This window comes from Rousettus aegyptiacus, unplaced genomic scaffold, assembly GCF_014176215.1.
Source record: "Rousettus aegyptiacus isolate mRouAeg1 unplaced genomic scaffold, mRouAeg1.p scaffold_m13_p_18, whole genome shotgun sequence".
In the NCBI taxonomy this organism is placed as follows: Eukaryota; Metazoa; Chordata; class Mammalia; order Chiroptera; family Pteropodidae; genus Rousettus; species Rousettus aegyptiacus.
Window position 1 is genome coordinate 6,122,705 of NW_023416293.1, and position 25,781 is coordinate 6,148,485.

The 25,781-nt window shown below is 40.7% G+C and overlaps 1 long non-coding RNA gene across 1 annotated transcript; it reads left to right on the forward strand.

The window, feature by feature from the left end:
* The first annotated feature begins 6,404 nt into the window (after nucleotides 1-6,404).
* Nucleotides 6,405-25,091, forward strand: LOC107498955. The gene is made up of 3 exons (XR_001594164.2): nucleotides 6,405-6,625; nucleotides 12,487-12,643; nucleotides 25,016-25,091. It is a non-coding gene; the product is annotated as an uncharacterized LOC107498955 (long non-coding RNA).
* The last annotated feature ends 690 nt before the right edge of the window (nucleotides 25,092-25,781 follow it).

A 25,781-nucleotide genomic window follows, 5' to 3' on the forward strand; every position in this document is an offset into this window, starting at 1 on the left:
TATATAATTAATCATATCAATATATAATATAAGTAATCATATCATCCACATTACGCATATAATATATAATATATATTATATATATATATATTTATATATATATATATGTGTATATATATATATAAAATTGACGTAAACCGAGTGGCTTAAGACAACAGAAATTTATTCTCCCACAATTCAGGAAGCCAGAAGTCTGAAATCAAGGTGTCAGCCAGATTGGTTCCTTCTAGAGGAGACCCTGAGGGAAAATCCACCCCCAGCCACTCTCTGAGCTTCTGCTGGGCTCTGGAAATCCTTGGCTTCCAGCTGCGTCACTCAGCCTCCCCTAAATTACTCTCGCCTCTGTCTACTACCCATTTCTACATTCATCTCCATATTTCTTGGTATTTGTTACAATATGATTCCCCTTCCTGGTACCAAAATCTATATTAATTTCTCAGGGCTGTCACTGAAAATTACTACAAACTGGTGGCTTAAAATAAAAGAAAATCGTTCCCACACAAGGGAGAAGTGGTCTGAAGACCAGCAGTCTGAAATGATGGTGCTGATGGTTAGTTTCTTCTAGAGGCTCAGAGGGAGGAACTGTCCCATCCCTCTCTCTCGGTTTGCGGGGCCTGCTGGCCATGCTTGGTGTCCTCTGGCTTGTAAGTGGAGCTTTCCAGTCTCTTTCTCTACCTTCACACCCCCTTCTTCTCTGTGTCCCCCTGTATCTTTCCCTCTTTTTATAAAGACACTAGTCATTAGATTTAAGGCTGACCCTACTACACTCAGGGTGAGTTCATCTCAAGATCCTTAACTAATTATAGCTGCAAAACAAACAAACAAACAAACGAACCCTGTTTCCAAATAAATAAATGTATTTATACTATTGTTGGACAGTAAAAAAAAAAAAAAAAAAATTCATTAGATTCCAGGAAGTTTCAGCCGACACTGTTTCCGACAGGGACACTGTTCAGCTCAATACAGCTTCCATCGTGCAGCGGGAAGGAGAGGACATGTGTGCCAGTGGAAGCAGGGGCGCCAGTAGGAATTTCCATCGTGCCGTCTCCACTTTTCACGTGTGTGTGTGTGTGTGTGTGTGAGAAATGGTTCATTAGCTAAGTCTAAGAGGCATGTGTATTTCAGTGTCGTTAACATAAGCCTCGAGGTGGCTGGTATGGGGAGTGTGAGTAGACTGATAAAATATGTTAGAACTGAGGTCTGTGATCATCGATTTACTGTGGGCATCCATTCGCTACTAAGAGCTCGAACTTCAGATTTCATGGTATGGCCTTCAAATGATCCTAGTACAAATCACGTCTTCAGATTTTCTGTTTGAACTTAAGCCCCTAATACAGCCACACGGGTATTTCTGTGCCATAAAATTTCCTATCAAAATTCATGCTTAGGTGCGCGTGGCCATTTTTTTTTCATGCTGCTTGGGATTTCCTTCTCTACCTTCTCTCTTTACGACAGTGTATCCATGGAGATGCTTCCCACGTGGTTATCTCAGATAGGCTTTTTTAAATTAGTTGCTCCAATTTCTAAGTTTCCACAGAGTGGCCCTTTTATATTTATTCCATTCTTACAGGTGTCATCATTAGACATAATCTACTAGACTGTAAGGTCTAGTAAGTGAAGGAATGGGTCACTCTGATTTGGATCTCTTTTGCATTTTGTATATTACGCAGAACACAGTACCACTTGCTGAACGTCTTAGAACTGAGGTAGTGACAGTTTGATGTCATGTTTATGTTTTATCGTTCATATAGGAAGATAAACCCACTGACACAAAATTGTTATGGTGGTTTGTTTTTTCTAGTAAAGGAAATAAATTAATTACAAACTATACCTTTTCTCTCGGCAAGAGTTTCTTTGATCATATGGCTGGCCAGGTTTAACAATGCAAACCAAGAGCCTTGAAACAGAGTGAAGCAAATTAGCTTATATATGAATTTAATATGTAGCTTATCATTATAATCTTACCAAGTGATGTTACTTGCTAGCAATATGGTCTCTAATTTTTGGCACCATTTATCACTATCAAGACATCGTTTATTGTAATTTTTTCTAAAGACCGTCTTAATGAAATGCTGCATTATTTTAACTTAAGGCTGCATCCATACCCTTGAAATCACCTACTTAAGGTCCACTTTGTACCCATCACTGTACCCTTTTCCAGGGGGAGTGAACGCAGTGCATGGATCCTGGGACTTCCCGGTCTTAAATCCCCAGGGTGACAGAGAACGATGCCTGAGAGTTGACGTATCTGCCAAATAATATATTCATCATGGAAGAATCTCTCTATAACACTCAAAAAATTTTCAATCATCTTAATCCATTAAGATGTGCCCCGCATGTCATCCCTGTAAGGCGAATTATAGTTTCTATTTATACTGACCTCACCATCATTCGTCGTTGTTACATATGCCATCTCCAGATTGTTTTAGTTTTCTGGAAAGCTAAGTATATCGACAAAGACATCTGCATTTGCTTAACGATAGAAAAATATATTCCTTTGGAATTCACTAAAAAAGGGAAAATGTTCAAGTAAACGAAACTTGTAGAGAGTTAAGAAAAAAAATCTAAGAAAACAATTTTTACTATAGTCAACTTAATCCTTTAAAATCAATTTTAAACTATTTAAAAACCTAAAATTTATCTCATAAAATTAATGGAAAATTTAAAAATAGACTATTATTTGGGAAATAAATGCTTTTGGTTATTAATGTCTAATGGATAACTTAATTAGACATGAAAATGCATTAAAAGCATTCTTTTCCATTTGAGTTATACAGATAACAGTGCATTTGAATAACATTTAGCATTTTTTATAGTATTTCCTTAAAAATAAAGGCTCTTTCTATCTCACAGTTCATTTGGTCACAACGCTCAGACAGGGTCAGGCAAGGTCCTGGTCGCAAGAATTCAGTAGGGAAGTGCCCTAAGAGTCCCCCACTTCCCGAGAGCCTGCATTCTAGTGGCGAGAAATGGTATAATTTCGGATTACATAAATGCTCTCAATAAAACAAACATGATTATGTGGATGCGTGTAATGAGGAGGCCTAATCTGATAGGGTGGTCACTGAGTAGTAAGCTCAGTAAGACCTGAAGGTTGAGAAAGCCAGTCATGCAAGGAATCGGGGAATTTCCAGTGGCTCCCTCTGGTCCACATGTCATAGTTTATTTTGTCAGATCCAGAAATGTCTATGCAACAATGTATTTATGTTTTTAGTAGAAACCACATTTCATACCTAGCAATACTTAGTATGAACAGTTTTTTCCAAATGAATCATATGCTTAATAAGGTGAAAAATATGCATTTTAAAATGAAGAGTAATTTGCATTAAAATAAAATGAAGCTTGTAAAGTTCAATTGCCTGTAATCTCACTAAGCCATTCTAAAACGTACTTTTATTGAGTTTCAGCGTGTTACAGCGTGGCTGTGTGGAGAGGCGCATTATCAATGGGGAGGAAAAAAAAGTAAATCTTTAAAAACACATCCAGAAGGATGTTTTACTTAAATGCAATGACAATACAAAGAAAGTCGAAGCTTGAATTTAGAAAAGAACATTCACCAGAAATAGGTTTTTCCTTAATTATGCGTTTTTCCATATTGTGCACTTTACGACATTGGGCCTACACCGTGATTTTCTCGTTTCTACTGTGTTATTCAATGTCCGTAACACAATAGTGACTTTTTGAAATGAGGAAATTATGGTAGTGGTGGTGAGGTTTCTGAGAAAATATCTACTCAGTATTTCTGAGAAATTTCATAATACACTTCTGCACAAGATGTTGAAATAAAGGCCGGAGAACGCTTGCCCCATTAGGCAGATAGAACTAAGTAAATCACCACCTATCAGACCGACAGGCATTGTGCTGGTATCTTTTTTGAGGGTTATTTAAAAATTCTGACAATTATTATGGAAGTAGAGTCTCTGTGGTTTTTGAGCGCACAATTTTTCTGTTCCTTTTAGCACATACATGACGGGCGCCTGCTACGTCCAAGGCACCTTTGTGCAACGTTTCAAGCTGCTACATGATCTGCTATATCACTTAATTCTCAGAACAAATGTGTAGTACACACTCACACTGCGCACTAATTTGCTAAACCACTAGGTCCTGCTCATCTCCCCGAGCCTGTATTTGTGTATCGCCATTTTTTTATACGAGGACTTAGAAAAAGCGCTCTTCGAATCCTCATTATTTCTTATGTTGCTCAGAATTTTTCCTCCTCGACGTGATTTGGATGCATTTTCTAACCTCTCAAGTTTATTTTCTCATCTTCAGTATATGAATGCTAATCCCTACCATATAAATTATATTAAAGTTTATTATAAAAAATACATAAAATAATGAATATAGAACAATTATTACAATGTCAATCATTAAAAATAAGTAAAATAATGTATGCAAAATGATGGTTACAATATAACATATAGTAGTTTATAACTTCCGTTTTCCGATGATGATATTAATGGCATTGAAAGGAACAGTGTAATGGCATCATAAACTCTTCCCACTTATTCAGTCTCTCAGGACACCGTTTTAAAGGGTTCTTATAATACCTGCTCCTCTGTTGCCACAGTCAACTGCAGAGTGCCACGTAAAGTTTGGAAATCATAAATGTTTAGCCATCCGGGTGCTTTTACCATCCTGACCTAAACCATATCACCTCAGAACATGTCTTTCAAAGACCATTTCAATCTCACTTCCTAGAGGAAAAAGCCATTTAAAATCAGTGTAAACAATCCCGACTCACATTGCTTTTTCTCTGACATTAGCCTTCGAAAGTGGAATGAATAACCATGAGAGATAAAGTCTCGCCTGTGTGGTATATCTTCAACTGAACCCCAAATAAGTGACAAAGATAGAGATTCAGGAACGTTTTCAAAAAGGTGAAAAGAAAATGTTTATGTTCAGGGACCATGTATATTAAAACTATGCCATTCCAATCTAAATCTCAATCCAAAAAAAAAAAACCAGGCATTTAAAACACGATAGATAAAAGTTTCTTCAGAATAGGACAGAATGTATCTGGCTGTTGACAGATGGGAGAAGACTGTTTGCAAATAAAGCGTACCTTCTTAATCAATCGTGGGCATACAGTGGTTGAGAAGCATTGAAAGGCCAACCCAGTGACCCAGAGATTTGTCGTCTAATATAATGGCCACTAGCCATCTGTGACTACTCAGCACTTGGAATGGGCTAGTGAAAACTGACATGTACTGTAAGTGTGGAAATCACTGGATCTCAAAGAATTTGCATTATAAAAAAAATATCTAATTTATATTTTGTGATGAAATAACATTTCATGATGAAATAACACTTCAATAGAATAAGTTAAAATATACCATTAAAATTAACATCACCTTTTTCTTTGGACTTTTAATCATGGATACTAGAAAATTTAAGATCATGCCTGCGGCTTGTGTTGAGTTTCTGTCGGACGGGGCTGGTCTCTGGCCTGGGAATGGCACCTGTTGCTTACAAGTCTTTGTTCTGGCCTCAGCCCCCAGTGTGCAGGTCTGGCTGATCCCTAAAAGCCGTCACCTTCCTGGCGTTCCGGTGATTTCCCTGTAGGTCACGCCCTGACAACTCAGGAGTACAGTCCTTTTTAACCCATGTTTTACTCCACTGATCTGTTTTCTGGTTCTAGAATAGTTTGCCTATATGGAGGACATTTTTGTAAAGATGTTTTCCAAACTGATATGTTTTAACAGAATATTTCTCGTACGGTACAAAACCACTAGTGCAGATTAATAAAAAGGTACTGATATTAATTCTGTGTTTGGATTTGTACCATGCCAGAGGTAAAACTTCTCACCCTTATTATTCGTGCTGCAGGATTACTGTCAGATATCACTCGTAATGAGTCAAAGACCAAAAACTATTCCACTGAACGTGTCTTCTGTATTTGATGTTTGAGCCATTAATGAGAAAGATTAGTTTCTCTGAAGTCCACAGGAGAAATAAACCTCTGGTATAATTGTCTTACGAACCTGAGGCCTTCTTTTAATTCCTGATAGATTTCCGTTAGGGAGGTCTGTAATTAAGATATCCGTTGAATGTTTGGTGGTCTTTGTGTCATGGGGGAAGAGGAACAGCAGATTGTACTATCTTCTGGCTATGAAGTTCTGAGGCACTCAAAAGACTTTTTAAGTGGATAACAACAAGAAGAACCTCGAGTGGACTAAGCGCACGCCTGCATAGTGTGAATCCCACCGCCTATTCAACGTCATTATTTGAAGGGAAAAAAGTCAAGAAGAAAAATGGAAACAGTTAGATGAACTCAAGTATTTGGAAGAAAAATATTTCCATTAACTCCTTTGGTAACCTTACTTCTTATTTCCTATTCTTTCACGTTTTAGTAAAAAAATGAGTGGATATAATCCCTCAAGCATCTCTCGGTCACTCAGGATGTCAGCACACCTGAACGGGATCACAGGGATTCGACATGGCCTGCGTGAGCGTGTGTCTGCTCCCTGCCGAGAAAAGGCCTTTCTCTGTCAAGTCGCCAGGGACTACATGAGGTTTTCCAGGACGAAGCCAACGGAGACATCTGGGACACAGAGACAGAAGATGGACTCTCTGGGGTCACGCGTGGCCGTCCAGTCCACTCTCCCCAGTCCCACTAGGGCAGGTGAGTTCTCTGGCCCCGCCAGAACTTGGGGTGCCGGACCCTGCCCCCTGTTCACACCATCCATGTCCTCTTCCCTTCCTTACCCAGTGCGTGTTCTGTGCTGTGGGGAAGGATTCTGAGACAGGAGAGCAAGGCGTGTTTAAGGGACAGCAAGGAGGCCACCACGGCTAAAGCTGAGTAAGGGGGCATCACGCCCTCGTTTCCGTGGCTTTTCTTTCTCTCTGATACTCAGCCGACAGAACCCCAGTGCTGGCTACATGAATCATTCCAGAGCCTCACCCGAGAAGTTAGACGTGATCAGAGAAAGGCACATTCATTCACCTTAAATCCGTGACCGTGAACCTCAACTGAGCCCTCAACGCCACCTGGCAAATCCTGTTACACTGTATTTCCCAAGCTTCGTTTCCTTCTGACCCAGATGACTGACTCCGGTGGTGTGCCGGTCAGCGTTTGAGTACCAGCTCTCCGGGGAATAAAGGCTCGGTTTGTCGTCGTTGCTGATTTCTGTGATGTGAATAGGCTGGTGTCAAGCTACCCTTGTGCCATCACGGACATCAGTCCCCTCTCTCGCGCTCCAGGACAAGTCATGCTTTTTTTTCTTTCTCCTCAAGCCCGCAGCAACACCCCTCCCCCCCACACACACACACCCCACCCCGCAACCCTCTTTCAGACGATGACATACATGCCTTGCTGCTTCACTGAGAAAACAAGCAATTTGGAGAAAACCTCCGTGCCCTCACCCTACAACACCTACCAACGTGCCTCCTGCGTCTGCCTGGTGTACCCAGCTAGCTCGCCTTCCATTGCCATGAAGGAGGCGTCTTTCCTTGGGTGTGTGTCAGAAATCGCCCTGGCCTTTGGGGTTGCAGGTCTGCCGTTCTGGGCAGAGCCATCCTCGCGTGTCCGTTCGGCACTGGTCTGCAGGAAGGCAGCGTTTGAGGGTACAGATGCTTCAGCTGGCTCCTCGGATATTCACAGCATGTGAGAAACAGCAAAACTGCTGCTCAGCAAGTTGTTTTTTCTGTGTGTTTTGATTCTAATATAAATACTATTGAATTATAATAGTGGTAGAAACTGACCTTCCTGCCTCCAATCTTTGCACCCTTAATTTTATGGGTCTTGTAATTGGCGGCTTCTTTATAATATGGTTTCAGTAATGCTGGAAGGTTCCTTCTGTGTACCTAGCTCTTCTGCCACCTAAACATTTAATTTTATATCAGGGAGTAATTTCTTTATTCCCTCTTTAATCCAGCGTCACTATGCAAGGACCATTATGTGTAGCCTTATTGGACACTGGCACTTAAAGGCGCCATTTAATCACTTCTTTGAGATAGAATGTGACTTTTGAGGATGTTGGGAAGCATGAAGACGAGGTGGGGAATAAGGTGAGTGCAGAAAATAAAAGACAGGATATTAAAGGTAAACTCAGAGAACAAAGAGTAACGTAGTAGTGCGTGCAAGGCTCTTTAAATGTTCTACAAATATTAACAATTCAATCTTCATAACAATCATCTGAGGTAGATACTATTATTATCAGTCCCATATTGCAGATGAGCAAAATGAACCGTAGGCAATTAAGGAGCTTAGCGAAGGCCGCACAGCCGCGTGGGCTGGCGTCCAGCCTGGGCTCACGGAGAGGCAACTGAGCGTGAGGCTGAGGAAACCCTGTTCCTGCACATCCGGCTCCGTCTGGCGGTCGGTCAGCCTTGGGTTTCTAAGCAGTTTGCGAGGGACGGTGCAGAGGACTATTTAAAAGAGCCAGTAGCATCTGCGCGATTTAAGAGAGAGTTGAGAACGGTAAAACTGCCGGTGCCCTCTCGGACGGTGATCATACAAGGCAGAGAAACTCGGTCACATCCCGTCACATCTCAAGCTCAACCCGGAGTGCGGCACGTTCGTTAGTGCCGGCAAAGGTGCAAAAGTACACATTAGATTTTTGTATAAGAAATTAATGACACATTAAAAAAAAAAACTCTGCACGTTTTAAAACCTATATTCTAATTATACTTATGTTTGGACATTGTAAATTTCTAGATCATGTACCAAGTGATGGAGTCTGTAGCCTTGAAATATGCGACTAAGTCCCATCTGGACGTAATATTTCTTCTCAGATCGTTTATAAAGTAACCTGAACAGTGGCATTTAATATAAACAGACCGTTACATTTACTCTCATATATATCAACATATTTTATGATTAAAGTAATATAATTTATTATATGACAAACATGCGATTTCAGATCAATGAGGAAAGGGGAAATTATTTAATAAATGGTACTGAGGAAATTGGTTAGCCTAAAGTAATATGGGATCTCTGGCATTCCACACACCAAAAATATTTTATTTTTAACCCCAGTTTTGCCAGTGACATCATGGAACTTAGTCTATTAAAAAACGGAGTTTGAAGTGGGCCCCAGGATGTAACTCAGGGACATAGGTCAACCTGTCACATTCCTGACGCAGTGCTACACAGCACGTGGCTCCTGATCGAGGGCTCTGATGCTCTCGGCTCCTCGGAGGAAACATGACACAGTGTGAGCTGAAAAGGGGTGAGGCCAGGAGCCATTGCACCTGGACCAGGGGTCTCTCTGCGGGCGGGCTGGCCCAACGCGGCGCGGAGGGAGGGGCGGGGCTCCGTCATCAGAGGCTGCCCTCCAGGGATGGGGCAGCAGCCCGTCGGGGCCATCAGCCCCTCAGGGGCACTGCCCGAGCCTAACCCCTCTCTGCTCATGACCAGTGGTCTGGGATGGTGGCGAGTGGCCTCTGCTGTGACACCAGAAGCAAAACAGTGATGCTCAAAGTGGTCCTTGGCGTACGACGGTCCGCCTGACAGGTCTTCAACTCCCCAGTGGTGTGAAAGTGGTTAGCGTTCAGTAGAAACCGTACTCTGAATTTCGCAGGGCGACCTTTTCCTGGGCTCGCGGCGTGTGCTGCAGTGCTCCCGCGTGACGCTGGGCGGCGGCAGCGAGCTGCAGCCCCCTGTCCGCCCCGCCAGCCCCGGGTCACAGGGCAGCCAGATTTTTGTTTTTGTTTGTTTGTTTTTGGATAGCACGTTTCATGTTTCCTCATCACATCGTGTTTACAGAACGCCCATCTGTGTCTGCTGCTTAGGTGGGAAGAATAGGAAGGCAGTGACTCAGGAAGAGACCCTGTGGCCCAAACTGTAGGCTCCTGTGGGTGTTCTGAGCACGGATAAGGCCAGCGAGGCCAAGCCGTGGTGGCCGGTAGGTTCCGCATATTCAGTGCATTTCCAATTTAGAACATTTTCAACTCAGGATGGGTTCATCAGGACGTAACTCCATGCTTAACCTGAGAAGCATCTCCAGTAACAAACACTTATTTGGGCCAAAACGGAGATGACTGTTTAAGGGTCCGAGTGTGAGAAATGTTGGCAGAGTCGGCAGACTACTCAGGAGGGGGATGTTTCATAGATTGTTGTCAAGATTTCCCAAGGAAGTTCTGGAGGCCCTCCTAATTTGGTCATTGTAATTCAGTCTTGAAAGAAGTGTGATTTTGATCTGCAAGATGGCATAATGACTAAGAGTTAAAGCATTTAGGGACGAACTTAAATTCAAGCTCTATCTCGTACTAGTTATGTGTCTCTGTTTCCTGCACTTTTGAACATATTCAAAAATTTAGATCCCTGTTTAACTGTTTCAAACGTTTTCCTGTTACAAACAGGAACCACATCAAGTCAGTCGCTTACCCTCTTCTCTTGCCGTATGCTACGGGAACGGAATTCTGATGTGTTATTCAGGATGAAGGACTGCGTGCCCCTGCCGATGACAGAATAAGAAAGTGGACGTTTAAGTGCCACCTGAGGGCTCGAGTCGAGCGTTGTCCTGTCTCACGTGGACACTCCCGTTGCCCCCGCCGGTCTTGTGGGATGATACCGCTTTGCTCTAAGCAGGGGCAGGCACCGCATGTTCTAATGACGACAGAAGTCCGGACCCTTGACTCCTGTGCGCTGTCCCCACCTGTCCCCACCTGGCCAGCACCTCGGCCCCTCCCTATCCGCACCAGAAACGCCTAGATCTTTCCCACAGCCTAGATTTTTGCCCTGGAACTCCACACCACTGGCCTCTCCTTCCCTCAGTCCTCTGCCTCTCCTTGTGTCTTCAAGACTCACCGAGCAGGGCGGCTGATAGTGGTTATCTCGATTTTTTTTCACGGCAAACATCATCATCGTTTTGTCCAATGGCAAAATCAAACTTTGGTACGTTTGGGTTCAAAAACTGGCTAACCACATTTTTCGATCTCATCCATGATTACCTTGTTATACTCGAATAATAACTTTCATTTGCTTACTGAGTGTCACATCCAGTGTGGTGAGTTTAGACACATGATGCCCTTCCGAACGGTCGGCTCATGTGGTGGCTGTTGCTGTTCCTCGTTTTAAAAGTCAGGGCACTGGAGCTGAGAGTTTCAGTATCTTTCCCAAGATTTTATAGATATATGTATCTCAGAGTGAGAATTCAAATCAGGGTAACTTTTACTTCAAAATGTCTTTTTTCCACTTAATAAATAAAATGTATTACTATTATTGTGTCATTTTCCTCACTTAAGATTGTGATACATGTTAGATTTATATATATATATATATATATAAAGCACTTATAAAAACTTTATTCAACTCTAAGCAGGAATCAACATTAATTTTTGTTTTACAGTCAGAGAAAGTGAACTGAATTTATAGCTAGGTTTACCTGACCAAATCATTTTAACTGACTTTGTTGATTAAATGGAAAAAAGTAAGTAGTAAACAGTCAAGTCTGGTTGTGAGAAAATTTGATTTTCTTTAAATTGGTTAATTAAATCCAAAGTCAGAGATCTACTCATAAAAAGAGCTTTAGTTTAAGAGAATGTTTAAAATTTGATCAGCGTTAAATAATCTGAAAACATTTTCAAATATGAAACTGTGCTAAAACCTCTTGTAATTTGTCCCATGTATATTAAAAGATTTTTCTCTTATATTAACAACTTATTCTAAATATTTGTGTATGGGCGACGTATGCCTTCCTCTGAAATATGTAGAGAAGTTTTCACTGTAGGAATCCTGAATAAATTCGTAAATAAATTGTTTCAAATATATTTGATATTTTGTATTAACTATTTATGTTAGTTTTACAGTATATTCCAAATGAGAAATTTTAAAATTCTGTGACCTTTAAGACTGCTGAGCATAGCAAAATGAGTGCCATTGTATTTTAAATAATGTTCAAAGGAATGGAACAAAAGTTCTATTTGTCACAGTTGAAAATGCTCCAGTGTAATCTCTCTTGATTTATGGGCCTAAAATTCCCCGGAGATTTTGTAAATCAAAGTAGTGCTCAGAGTGTCCAAGTTTGCTTTTGGAATTTTTGATTCAGATAAAGATTTGTAAGATCACAATTTGTCAACTTTTATTTTGATCTATCACGGAAGATATTTTGATTTAGTATATGCCTTTCTATATGATGTCCACTCTAGTAAATGTAAAATTTATATAATCTGGGAAGCAAGGGTAAATTCCAGCATGAAAGAAAAGATATTTAAAAATTATATTCTAATACTCTGAAAACAGAATTTTGGTCATAGAATGCCTACTTTTAAATTACCTTCAGATGCACCTATGATTTCATAATAAATCTCCAATGTTCTTTTAAGCAGTTTTTTAAGAGGTCGTTGCCGCTTTTCCCATTGGAGGGCACCCCCCCCCTTGCCGTGCTCCCCATCATGTGAGTGTGGCCCAGCTTCCTTATTTTAAAGCAGAGATCAGTTGGAGCTTTTGTTGTAGATGATGTCGTCGTTTGCTTTTTCTGTTTTATATTGCAGCATGTTTAGTGTTCACTTAGAATATTTATAAATTTATTAATCTTCTAGATACCAATGCCCGCTGGATATGAAAGCGTGCCGAGTGCAAAAAAAATATGTGCTGTACTTGGGAAAACGTGAACGGGCGCCATCCGCCTGTGCAAGGACAAGCTCTACGCCAACAGCGGTGACTTGGGTGGCCTCTGTGAGACACGTTGTCTGCAAGGTAAGTAAAATCTGAGAGAGTTGGAAAGTGTGCAAATAACCTGCCCGTGCATGGCGTCCGGTCCCCAGGATAGGGATAGGATACTGAGGACAGCGACGAGACTTAACTTTGTTATGACCTTCCCAAACCTGCAGGTGAGACTTTCTGCCATTCGTACCACATATACTTTTGGCTATTTTGAAAAATTTTTCTGAGTTTTGTCAAAAAAAAAAAACAAACCTCGACCTCAGTTTCCCTCTCATACAGCACTAGAACTTCCGAAACTATTTACAGTTATCTGTTGACTGTGGAACATGCTCCTCCCTTTCCTACCTCATGGGGCCACAAAAGAAGAGCTGAGGCCTCACTTGACGGACGTGACCCGCCGGCCGTTCTCAGCGAAGGTTGGCGTGATGCTCCCTCGCCCAGAACGCCTGCTGTGCTGGGCCTGAAACCTCCACACTGGTCACGCCTTGGACTCAGAGCTTTGAAAGACCACGTTCCACCTCAACCGTGAAGGGTGCTACACTCAAAAGGGTGACGCTTACAGCCACTCCGAGCCATTAACACTTCGTATGAAACTCGTCAGAGAGTTAGCTGGTGGGACCAGCAAGGCTTTGGGTAAATGGAATGAGTGGAGTAATTCGTGAGAAAGGAGACGGCTCCGAACTGCAGCCTCCTGCCATTCTCGACCTTCACGTCCCCATTCATCTCTGCTAATTTTCTAGTTTCCTGACACACCCCCTTTTTATTATTTTTAAGCATTTTATTTTATTCTTATTATTAGTTTCAAGAATATAGTGCATTGGTTAGATATTTATATAGTTTATGAGACAGTCACCCCCTGTTAAGACAAGGCCTCCAACTTCTTTAAGACTCCATTTTCTTTCTTACTCAGCTGCGAATCTCCCCCAAAACGCTCAACGCCTCCCTCAATCACTCACTCTCTGGGCCTTCCATTTCATCCGAATTGGAAATTTTCAATCTATTTGAAACCCATTTAAGTAGATCATCCATGGAGGTGAGGGGTTTTTCCATTTCCCTCTTTATGACCATTTTCTTCAAATTTCTTAGACAAATTAAATGCTTCAATGAAGTCAATGGCCGGTTTAAAATTAACTGCTAATATATATATAGAGAGAGACTACACACAGTTATTCAGTAGTTCTTTGGGGTTTTCTTCAGGCTCTTCTTCATTGAATTACAGACTCTCAGGAGCTGGAAACAGCCTCCGAGATAATGTAGCACGACCTCCTCCTCAGTGAAAGCCCCTCCCTCCACGCCCCCGACGGATGGCCACGTAGCTTTTGCTTGAGCACTGCCCGTCACTGGAGTTCATTACTTTCTGAGACTATTTCATATTGATCATTAGAAATGTCTTTCTTATACAGATCTCAAACATGCTTCGTGGCGATTGCCTGTAATTGATAAAATTATTCTCCCAATTCTCTTCATTTTCCCAACTGACCCGATTTCTCTGTCTTTCTTCTGAATATACTTACAGCCCTCACTCAGGGTTCATTCTACCACCACAGCTGTTATTTCTCTGTTCTCGGTGGGGGTCGTGGAAAACACACTGAGTTCACCACCCGCGCGTGGGGCACGGATGTGTAGGGCGGCTCCGGGGGGCCTTCCCGTGAGAACGGTCCCCAGACGCTCAGGGTCCTGCCGGCCTGGGGCCGGGTCCGCCAGAGGGTCCTGGCTGAGGGCCTCGGAGTGGGCTTCCTGTCAGACTAGCCTCATGGTTTTTATTCTTCTCCTTCTTCGCTTTCTTCTTCTTCTCCCTTTTGTGCGTGTGTTGGGGGTGAGGGGCAGGGAGGAAAGTCTACTACATACGATAGTTAAATGATGTTCGTAACCAAATAGTATTAGCGTAAGTCGTTAGCTTCCTACATTAGTCTTCCTCATTTATATTTCTAATTGGAAGAACGATAGGGAAGGACATGGAAATGTCCTGCCACACTTCTGTTTGTCATCATGCTTACTATATTTTGAATAGTTAGGAAAGTGCCGAATCCTCAGAAAAATGTTTCTTTAGGCTCATATAGTCATTTAAAGATTAATGAAATATCTAAAGTTTAGATGGCTGTCCATGCTAATGGTAGTTAAACAGAGAAAATGCCGTAAGAACTCCAGGGACACCTGGCCATTTTTATCATGACTGCTTCATGTGGCATGCCCTCCTCAATCACTTCTAACTATCCAGCGACTGTACCTATGAATCCACGCAAGCCTTCCTATTTTAATACTTCCCTGACTATTATAATCTCCAACGAGCTGAGCTTCCTCAAATCCCATATTTGTAGTCTAAAAACATATACTGAGCAACTAACGATTTGCTAAGCTTTGTGTCAGGTACTATAAATAAAACAATGAAAACGCGGTCTTCAAAGAGCTTAAGTTCTGAGGAGCACGCTAACAAGGCAACCAAAAGTTATGAAGTGGCGTGGAAAGTGCTATTTGTGAGGAGACAGAGGCCACTTACTCTCTCTGTGTGTTTGACAGGTGCTGAGTGATCTAGTGCTGAGTGACCTGGTGCAGTGGTGCTAGGCAAAAGGTCTTACATCCTGAAAGGCGAGTGGGGGTTTTCTCACTGCATTGCAACCGGGTTACTTACGCATCTGTTTTAATATGTTGTTGCTTGCAGATTAGGGGAAGTGGTAGTTAGAGGTCCCCACCCCCAATTATGAGTACCATCTGTATGTTTTCTCTCTGACAGTCTTCAGGTTGTGTTTGCAAACATTAAGCACTGTATACGGCATTGGGAAAATAACCTTTAAGTCCCTCTCAGAAATCCGTTAGCTCTATTTTTTCAATTGTACATTAAACCAGAATTACATATTAATTTTTCTAGTGTTCGATTCACATTTGGCTACCCTCCAGAGGCTTTCGTAAGTTATCCTGAAGGATTGTTATCTGGTCCAGCTTTTCCTAGCTTTTGCCAAAGTTCAGTTGTTTTATCTTTAAATGGCTTATGTTTTATTTTATGACCATGATGATTTTTTCATTTTCTTGTTGATGTTTATCCTTCTCAAATATTTGTAAAAGGTGATCACAATTTTAGATGTCTTTTACCCAAGTCTTACATGTTTAAGGATTCCATCTAATTTATAAAAATCACTTATTCTTCCCAATTATTTTTGCTGTGTCTCTCTGAAATTCCTCCATGTGTTTTTCTACTTCCTGGTTTCGAGGTGCCCAGTTGAATGTATTCAAGTTCATTTCCATATACTGCATATTTTGCATATTTTTCCTGGCCCGTAGTTGCTGGATTTGGTTCTTCCGGGTCCTATACTGCAGAAAGGGTTATTAGGTGGCTTCCAGTCGATATCCACAGAGACTGACGGAGGGTGCTGAGCAAACCTCTTACACTGAATCCAAGTTAAAACTATAAAACCAATTAATATCCAATATAAGAAATCTTAAAAATGAATTTATAGCCAACATCTAATTCATGCAAACTCAGATCATTATACAGAAATGTTTCGTATTGTATTCACTGGAGCTCTCAAGCAAGCCGGATTCGAAATCCAGCTCTTTCCCCAAATAGTTGTTGTGCTCATTTGACCAAATAAAAAGCATCAGTTAAGCTCAAACATCTTTATTTTCCTACAGCATAGTCTCTACTCAGGAACTCCCTCCCTCCTTCAAACGAGAGATTTAAAATTTAAAACATGTTTGCCAACATCTGAGATTCCCCGAGGCTCAGATTAATTACCCAACGTGCCCACTTGCTCAGGGCCACCGCGCTGCAAGCCCCACAGGCCGTATTCGTACAGAATTGGTCTGTTTTTGAACTTCGTGAGCTCTGTAGACTTCTTCACAGCATTCTGGCTACTTGGTGGAAAGTCCAATTTGTAGTAATTAGGTGTTAGTCTAGGTCGATAATCAAACTATAAGAAAATGTGGGGAATTACCAAGCAAATTTGACCAACATAATGTAATTGCATAATTAATTTATGACCTCCTTTAAAGAGAATTTAATTCCTAATTAGACTGGCTCATTCACTCAATCTTATAATTAACATCCGCTGATTCTCAACATAGTAAACGTTTATTTCTCCCCGAGAGTTTAGAAACGTCCCCCTCACTGAGGGCGCAGTGATGGGTCTCGCTGCAACTCACACAGCTCAGATGTGTCTACAGCACAAAGGAAGTGGGGGGTGCTGGGAGAGAGGCTCCCACGGGTCGCTCAGCGAGCACTGCAGAGGGATTAATCGCAGCATTTCAAAAAGGCAGGAGAGATCGGGGAACGCTTAACGGAGAAGTCGGGATCGGAGCTGATAGAGAAGAAGAATTGTATGACTCGAAGATTAGAGAAGGAAGTGTAGGAAAAGGAGAGAGGAAGAGAGAAAAGGGAAAGTCCTCTTAGCGCACGCCCGGTGGTCTGAGCCGGTGCAGTTAACGTCGAGGGTTTCTATTGGAAAGTGCTGAGTTGAGCCTAGAGATGGGCAGGGTTCAGATTACCCAAGACTTTTAATGTTAGATTAAGGAGATAAAAAATTTGTATTCGACGTACACCAGAGTCGGTGACATATTTTTAAAGCAGAATTATCTCTTGAGCGGATAGTGCTCACGTCATCCCAGAGAGCCACCTACCTGTTCCTTCGTGTCCACTATGGATTCCTCCCTCCTTGCTCTGTTCACTCCCTTCTACCCTCTCTTCCATCCATCCTTCCCTCCTCCTCCTGTTCCTTTCTTTACTCTTTCCTCCTACCCTCCCTCTCTCCCCTTAGTCCCCTCCCTTCTAATTTTCTGCTGCCTTAATGGATTAATTTATGTTGCTTTAATTTTCCTACAAATTTTGATATTTAAAACTGTTTTAGATATTTAACATTACGCCAACATGCCTTTTGAATTTGATAGTTTCAAGTATTTTTGAACCTATAAAGTTTAAAATAAAACTTAGCTATGTAGCTATTGTAAAATATAAATCCTTCTACCTATAACCAAAACAAAACGGAAAGCAATCCAAACTAATCATTTGAAAATATGGAACTAAGAATGAAACATTCTTTTACTAAATTATTTTTTTTCTTGACTTTAGGCAAATGACTAAAAAAAAACTTCAACTAGAAATAGAATACATGACTCATATTTTTCTAGCATACTTATTAAGTGCTTATTTTGGTGCTAAACATTTTGCTTTCTGCTAGTTCTTTGAGATTCAAACATTTAAATGTACTATTGACTTGCTAGCTATAGATTTTTAAGAAACGTACTTGAAGAAATTATGTCTGTATTGCACAAAGTTTTCACAGGCATTTGTATGTTTTTAGATAGATCATTCCACTAAAGGGTTAAAGAGAAATGTTAGCGTAATTCATTAGAATTGAATCAATATGGATTTAAAGACTGTTTCAGGTACTCAGTGAGGATTTAAAGGGAAGTTTAGAGAGAAAATTCAAGGTGGGATAAGGTGAATATTATGTCAGAGAAACTAAGGTATTATTTTTGAACGATTATGTGAATTTCAATTATTATGAACTCACTTATTTAAGTCTGTCCTCTCAGTCAACCTGATGTCAGGTTTGATACAGATAAATGCCATTGTGCCTGTACTATTCAGCAAACGTTTACTTGTATGATACCTCCCCTCCAATTATTATTTCAGAGTCTTAGAGCATATTCCTTGGCAAGTTTGAACCCAGATATTTTATTTCCAAAGCCTCTAATGAAGTTGCTCATCAATGTGACAATAGTGCCTGATAGTCACTGGATAATGTCTAAATATTGATCGCGATGTCTGTCACAGCTTTTGAAATACTTCTATTTAATTCAGTTTAAAGAAATAAGGAGTTGGATACTGGCAGATGAAGAGAGTACATTTAGTTTTTCTAAACATAATTCAGCATATTTATGGGTAATATTCAAAATGAGAGCTTAAGAAAATTGCAGTCATATTAATGGTGTTGAATTATAAAGCCGTTGCTATTGTACCCATTATATATACGCGTGTGAGCATTTGTACCTTTTACAGTGGGGTTTTTTGGTAGTGAAGTCAGTGCGATGGCAGGCGTTTCCTAGTTCGCCCTCCCCCTGCTCCACACAACGTTTAACTTGACAAGCACTCGTGGATGAGAGCATGTTCGTGGGAGTCCAGGAGTTTAGTGGAGAAGTTATGGCACGTCGTTGGAGCAAGCAAAGAAAACCGAGACAAAACACATTGAAGAGGGGAAGAAAAACAGCAGTGCTTTCTCTGCACCAGCACTCTCCCGAGACGGGTACCGCCAGCTCCGAGACAGACCCTCCTGGTCCACAGCATCTCACAGAGAAAAGTGGGAGTGGAGCGACCGAGCGCCGGGCTCCCGCAGATGCACGGAGCACCCAGACAGAATTAATACCGCTCCTTAAACTTTTCCAATAAACCCAAGAGGAGAAATCACTTCCAAACACATTTTAGGAGGCCAGCATGGCCCGGATATCAAAGCCAGATAAGGACACTGTAAGGAAAGAAAATTACAAGCCAATATTCCTAATGACCACAAATCCAGAAATTCTCGACAGAATACTAGAACACCAAATTCAACAGCACATTAAAAGGATCACGTACCAGAATCAAGTGGGATTTATCTCTGGCATACAGGATGATTCAACATACGCGAATCAATAAATGTGATGCACCACATTAATAGAATAAAACATAAAAACCATTTGTTCACCTCAATAGATGCCAAAAAAGCATCCGACCAAATGTAACATTTTTTCTTGATAAAAACTTGAAACAGATTAGGTATAAAAGGAACGTACCTGCATGTAATCAAGGCCGTGTATGACAAACCCATAGCTTACGTCATACTTGGTGGCAAAAAGCAGAAAGATCTTCGTCTGAGGTCAGGAACAGAATAAGGGGACTCACTCTGGCCACTCTTCCTGAACCTGTCCCGGAAGTCCTAGCCAGAGCAATTGGGCAGGAACCGGAAATAAACGGCATCTAAGTCAGACGGGGAGAAGTAAAATGGTCTCTGTTTGCAGATGGCATGATCCTATACAGAGAGAAATTTAAAGATTCCATCCAAAACTGTTCGAAATAATAAATGAATTCAATAAAGCTGTACGATGTAAGTCAACATGCAAGATTTGTTGTGTTTCTACACCTACCAACAAACTATCTGATAGAGTTAAACAATCCTATTTACAATACCAGTGAAAAGAATAATATTTTTAAGGATAAAGTTAACCAAGAGACATTAGGTCTGTACAATGAAAACTGTGAAACACTGATGAGAAAATTGTAGAAGACAAATGGAAACATCTCATATTATCAGACTGGAAGAATTAATATTGCTAAAATAGCCATACTACCCAAAGCAATCTACAGATTCAATGCAATCCCTATCAAATTCCAAGAAAGCTATAAAAACTAACACACAGAAACCTTATTTAAAATAAAGTGGGTAGAAGAGAGAAATCTTATACACATCTCATGTAACATACACCATTGACCCCAACAGGTAGAGACCTGCTTTTTGTCAAAGACCAAATTAAGAATTTGTTCTCTCTAGCTGAAACTTACTGCATTTCCTTAACCAATGTCACAATAAAAATAAATTAATTAAAAATAAATTAGAGATAAAAAGAGAATATGTTCTCCATACCTACTGTTAATTTTCCTCAATGGATTATTATTCCTAAAGGCAAAGCTCAAGTTAAGACAAAGGGGCCAGATGAAAGTTGTTAATCATGTAAAATGACTTAAAGGCAAAAGCTCAAGGTTGTTCTGCAGAAGCCCCCAAGTTCAAAGTGCCTGGCCATTAATTTGAGAGAGACACATGAAGGCGAAAGAGCAAGGAAATACAGCTGTATGATATCTACGTCAAAACCCCACAATTCCGAGTGTGATTATAGGCATGTGAAGAGACTAGCAATAAGTCCATATGTAGCCTGTTAAAATTTTGGAAAAGAACTAGGAGTCTGTGACTCAGACTTCAGGTGACACTTTGTCCTTCCTACGCATTCTTTAAAAACATTCCTTTTTACTATTCCAGAAAGACTATCACAAATGCTCAGCGCATACAAGAAAAGAAAGTGCAAATGTGGCTATTAGTGACTAAAAATTTTCAAAACAAAGTTATGAAATTGGATAATGAAATAAGGAGGTGTAAGATGTAAGGATGTAAGATATAAGAATGAGACTAGGAGTCTGTGGTACTCTCTTTATGCTCCAATATCTAGCTCCATGTTCTTGGCCATGAAATCTTTGTGTTGTTACCTTGTTCTTTAATGGCAGGCAGGTAGTAACAAGACATCAGTTAAAGATTTCAGAATTTTGTTTTGAGAATATAATGGGAGGGAACAGTCTTCGAAAATGTTACAGAGTGATGTAAAACACTGAGTTGCACAGGAAATCAGAGGTCTGTACTGTCTGTCGAGCGGATAGAAGATGGTGCCCTCCATCACCACCTGACCGCCGGGATGTGGTCAACCGGTTAGGATGGCCATCCTGAGCGACATGTGCACCCGATGATTCTGTTTTACAATTAGACGCTGAACATTTAAACAAACAAACAAAAAAAATCCATATTTTTCTTTTTGGAAAGTTTCCACATGGAATGGTTTTAAACACTCGAAGTAGACAGAAAAACAAGACCATTGTCTTTGTAGATTATATTAAAATTTAAGATAAAGGCAAATAAGTAATTAAAAGTGGAATTTTAAAATTTAGAGGTTCATTTCTGAAGATAAAAGTCTAAGGAAAGCTGAATAGAAAATGTCATTTAAAGTGAATTTACATTCTGGGCCCAGAAAATTGCATTTTTTTTAAACCACAGACCAAGTGAAGCATGAGATGTGAATGTGTGGATTTCTCCCAGAGCCTCACAAACGCTGCCCAGGGCGCTCGCAAGGACCGAGGCCACTCCGAGCAGTGTCATGCCAATTAAGACTGTCTGCAGAGGGACGCGCCTTCGGGCCTTGGTTCACTTCCTCTGAACAGCGTGAGAGGGGAGGTCACCTTCCGCCGTCCAGCAGCAGGGCCTGTCCCTCACGTTTGAGTTATTCAGAATAGAAGTTGGGCTGTCTTGACAAACTTGAAACAACAGCTCCCTATCTAAAAGACCTGTGTGTTTCCTGCCGGTGCCCTGTGCATGTCCAGGCTGGCCTGGGCGTTCCGTTCATTTTCATCATGGCCCTCACCCTGAGATCCAGGACAACCCGTCAGTGGCGATCTGAACATCCCTGGTAACTGCGGCCGGGGATAGGAAACTGTCATGGTTTGCGCTGGCAGAGTGTGTGCTGGACGGGGACACGCAGTCACACTGCCCTGCTCTCCTTGGCCAAAGCAATGTGCGCAGCCACGTGTGAGGTGCAGGACACACAAGGCGTAAGCCTCCTGCAGGTAGGAGACCCAATGAGGTGTGTGTGTCCAACACGTTTGGCTGCTTACAGTGCCAGTTCACTTACATTCCCAATGACTCCTCTGTAAACAGTATTGTTTTTTTTTTTTTTTTTTTACTTAAGCATCAACACCTAAGGTGGTTTTCCTCGAGTTGCAAGCTTACTTTGCATTGAGCGAATTTGTAAGTTATAAAAAAAAAAAAAAGCATCCCAACAATCTATAAACTAAATTATAATTTTGTTCATAAATAATTTATTTCGCTGCCATTCTTCATCCTCATAGCTATCGTATAGTCCACCTGGGATAGCGTAATTAGAAAACCCTGCAAGTGGTTAAGGGGCTGTCTCGCCTCTGCCAGAAACTGGTGCCATTAAAAATGCTCACCTGTCCGCCCTCATGCTATCTTGGCAAGCACGGGCAGGCGGGCAATGCCATGCGAGGACAGCTTGAAGTCATCGTCAGAGAGTTGCTGTAAGGAAGATGAACACGAGAAAGGGACTCGGGCTGTCAGTGCACGAGAATAAGTACAGGTTTTGTTAAAGACCAACATCTGCAAATCAGAGACAACGATTGTATATTTTTGTACATTGGCTATATGAAACGTTCATTAATCTTATATAACAAATATAGATTGAACTTTGCATCAACAGAAAATGGCTCCTTTAAATTTAATATTTTAAAAATGGAATGATTTCAATCTTGACTCTTACTTTAGCTAATGTTACAATCACATCCTGCTTGCTTTGCAGTTATATTTTTTTTGGGGGGGGGAGCATACTTTACATATCTTTAATCTTCCTATAAATTTTTATTGGTTTTTCTTGTAAATAGCATATATTTTTAACCTTCTTTGAGGATGTAGGTCTTTTAGAAAGGGGGTTTAAGCACTTTGTATCTATCGATGTCAACAAGATGGCCAAGTAAGACATTCCCTCCTCATATTCAATCCAGAGACAAAAGGGCCTTTGTGGGAATTTGGGATCCAAGTAGGAGCTTGTGAAACCCCAGTGCAGCCCAGGACTGAGGAAAGCTATGGCGAGAAGGCAGGCAGCTGACTCGCTGAACACGGTTCTGTCTGTAGAGAAAGTTCTGTACTCCGAGGACTAGGCTACAGCCCCTTTAGGCAGGAAACAAAATTAACGTACAAAAATTACTTGCATTTTTATACACTAACTGTGAAAGAAATCAATCCTATTTACATAGCATTAAAAGCAATAAGGTACTTAGTTATGGATAAGTTTAACCAAGGAAGTAAAAAGATCTGTACCCTGCAAACTATGGAACTTTAATGATAGACATCGAAAAAGACAAGTAAATGGAAAGATATTTTTTGTTCATGGATAGGAAGACTCAGTATCGTTAAAATATCCATACTACTCAAAGGAATCTATAGATTTAATGCAACCCTTGTCAAAATTCCAACAGCATTTTCTTTAATGCAAGTGATGTTGAGTAGCTTTTCATGCACCGTTGGGTCCTTCATCTTCTTTATGTGGTAATTCATTCTCCCATATGCTAGACACGGATTTTCACACCTTTGTGGTCTATGGTTCCAAGACAGCAAGGACAGACACAGCCCACAAAGGCTGTGACAGTGTGGGCTCTGCAGCCCACCCAGGATCCCTTCTAACAGGTTACCAGTCACCACGAGACATAGATGTAGCCCAGTTTCACGGGGTGGTAGACAAGCCCCTGCTGATGTGAGGGGCCGCAATCCGTCAGGGAGGCATTTTCAACCTACCACAGCGTGTAAGGCTTTCTTGTTTGACAGTGTATGGTGGTATTAATGAAGTACATCAGCTTTATGAGAAAACTCAGTTAAGGTTTGCCTGGTCGTGTTTCGATCATTTAAATTTCATTATTTCCTTTTCCTTCTACCTTAAATAGCATACGCCTTAGCTTTTTAAATCAGTCTGAAAATATAACTGTTTTATTCATCTTTTCTTCCTTAAATTCTCTGTATAAGTTTTTTTTTTTCCCCGTGAATTAGTTTAAATGTTGGAACATGAGTTTTATTCTCATGTTATGTGATGTGCTATATCTCTGTTGTTCAGATTCTCTGGTATTTCTAATCTGTCATTGGATTGGGCAGTATTGCAGGATAAATGTCAATTTTGTTCTGAGATTCAGCCAACATTCTTGCTAGTAGAAAGTACAGGAAAATGTAGATAAGTGTATTCTCAGGCAGTATTATAGAATTTTGTTTTTATCGAAGAAGTAGTGCAACTCAACATTTTTGTCTGATGTTGACTGGCAGTTATTTATTTCCAGAAAGACTCATGCAGTTTTTAATACTATCCTCAATAGAAATTTACGAATCTCTTTCATTTAATTATATTTTATTTCTCAACATTTTCTCATACTAAAAGTTTTCAAAATATAAACATCCTTATTTAAAAAATAATTCCTTTGATTTCTTTAAAGTGATTTTACCAGAAATACCTCTTGAATATGTATTTGACTAATTTAAAATAGGTCTTACTTTTGAGGTTAAATATATATTTGTCCTTGTTTTGTGCTACATTTTAAATTTTGCCAGGAATTTTAAGCGAACTATTTTCTTAAGTGTTTATAAGATATTTGGGTAACACATTATTTTTATAAGAACTGTTTGCAAGTGTTTGCTTTTTTTGCCTTAATTTTCTTAAACCCATCTTTCCTGATTCATAAGCAGTGAGTACACCAGCCAGTTGTGGTGCTGACGCTGAATGTGTAGCACGTAAGGACAGAGTTGTCTCATTTAGCGGGAAAATTAACCATACAACAGCCGTACCCTCGACACTGACGAAATGCCAGAGCAAGAACAGCAGCCCGGAGATCATTATCAATATTTTCTCTTAAATATTATTGGAAAAAATCGCCTTGATTTTTTTTTTCCTCAAAATGCAGCTGAATATATATGCATAGATATCGATATAGGTATTAGTCAATATTAACAACCTGGAAGTCTGACTCACGATCACATGGCATGAAAGAATGGCTAAAATAAAGCCGACGCTTTATTTTCCGAGACCGTATTTGGCGTTGACTGACAGATTTCTGGGTTTACTTTGCAGGAAGCACAGCGGAGTGATGGGACTTCGTCGCCTTCGGAGAAGTTCAGATGCAGTGGTGTGACTGCCTCAAACTGAGATCAAGTAAGTCACTCACTTTTCTTTCCTCTTGGACACTTGCGATGTATTAAAACCAAGCCTCTGGCCTTGGCCTTCCCCGGGAAAGAGGGCCATTAGGAGAAAAAGAGACCTAGGTAGCCCAGACCTCCCAGCTCTCTATGTGGCATTACCTCCTCTCTGCCTCTGACCGGACGCTTCGGGCACCACCGGTCGGCCACTACCGACCACCAGGCAGCACCGTAAGCTAAAGAGACACTTGCCCATTTGACCACAGTTAATTCGTAAATTAATTAATCTGCACAAGTAATTGATAGTCAACAGTATTTACACACCTCTATGATTCTGTTAGGCTCCCAAGAGCTTTATTAAAATGTTGCTCTAATAAACTCTACCCTGACTAGCTTCAAAAAAAAAAAAAAAAAAAAAAACCCATACACAAGAGCTAACTCCATTATCAGCGAACTACAGGCTATGCCTAAGTCCCTCGAGCAGGTGACAATTTGATTTTTAAGTGGCTTACTGATACTTTGCATTGATGTAGCACCATTCAAACCAAATCTCAAAGTGCTCTATAAAACATTAATTAATGACAGATCATAATGTCCCATAGAGGATGACACATTTCATAGCTACCCTTTCAGAGACAGAATTTCCAGAGGTTAAGAGGCTTGATAAAAGTCGCATTTCAAAAGCAGTTGTGAAGCTGTGA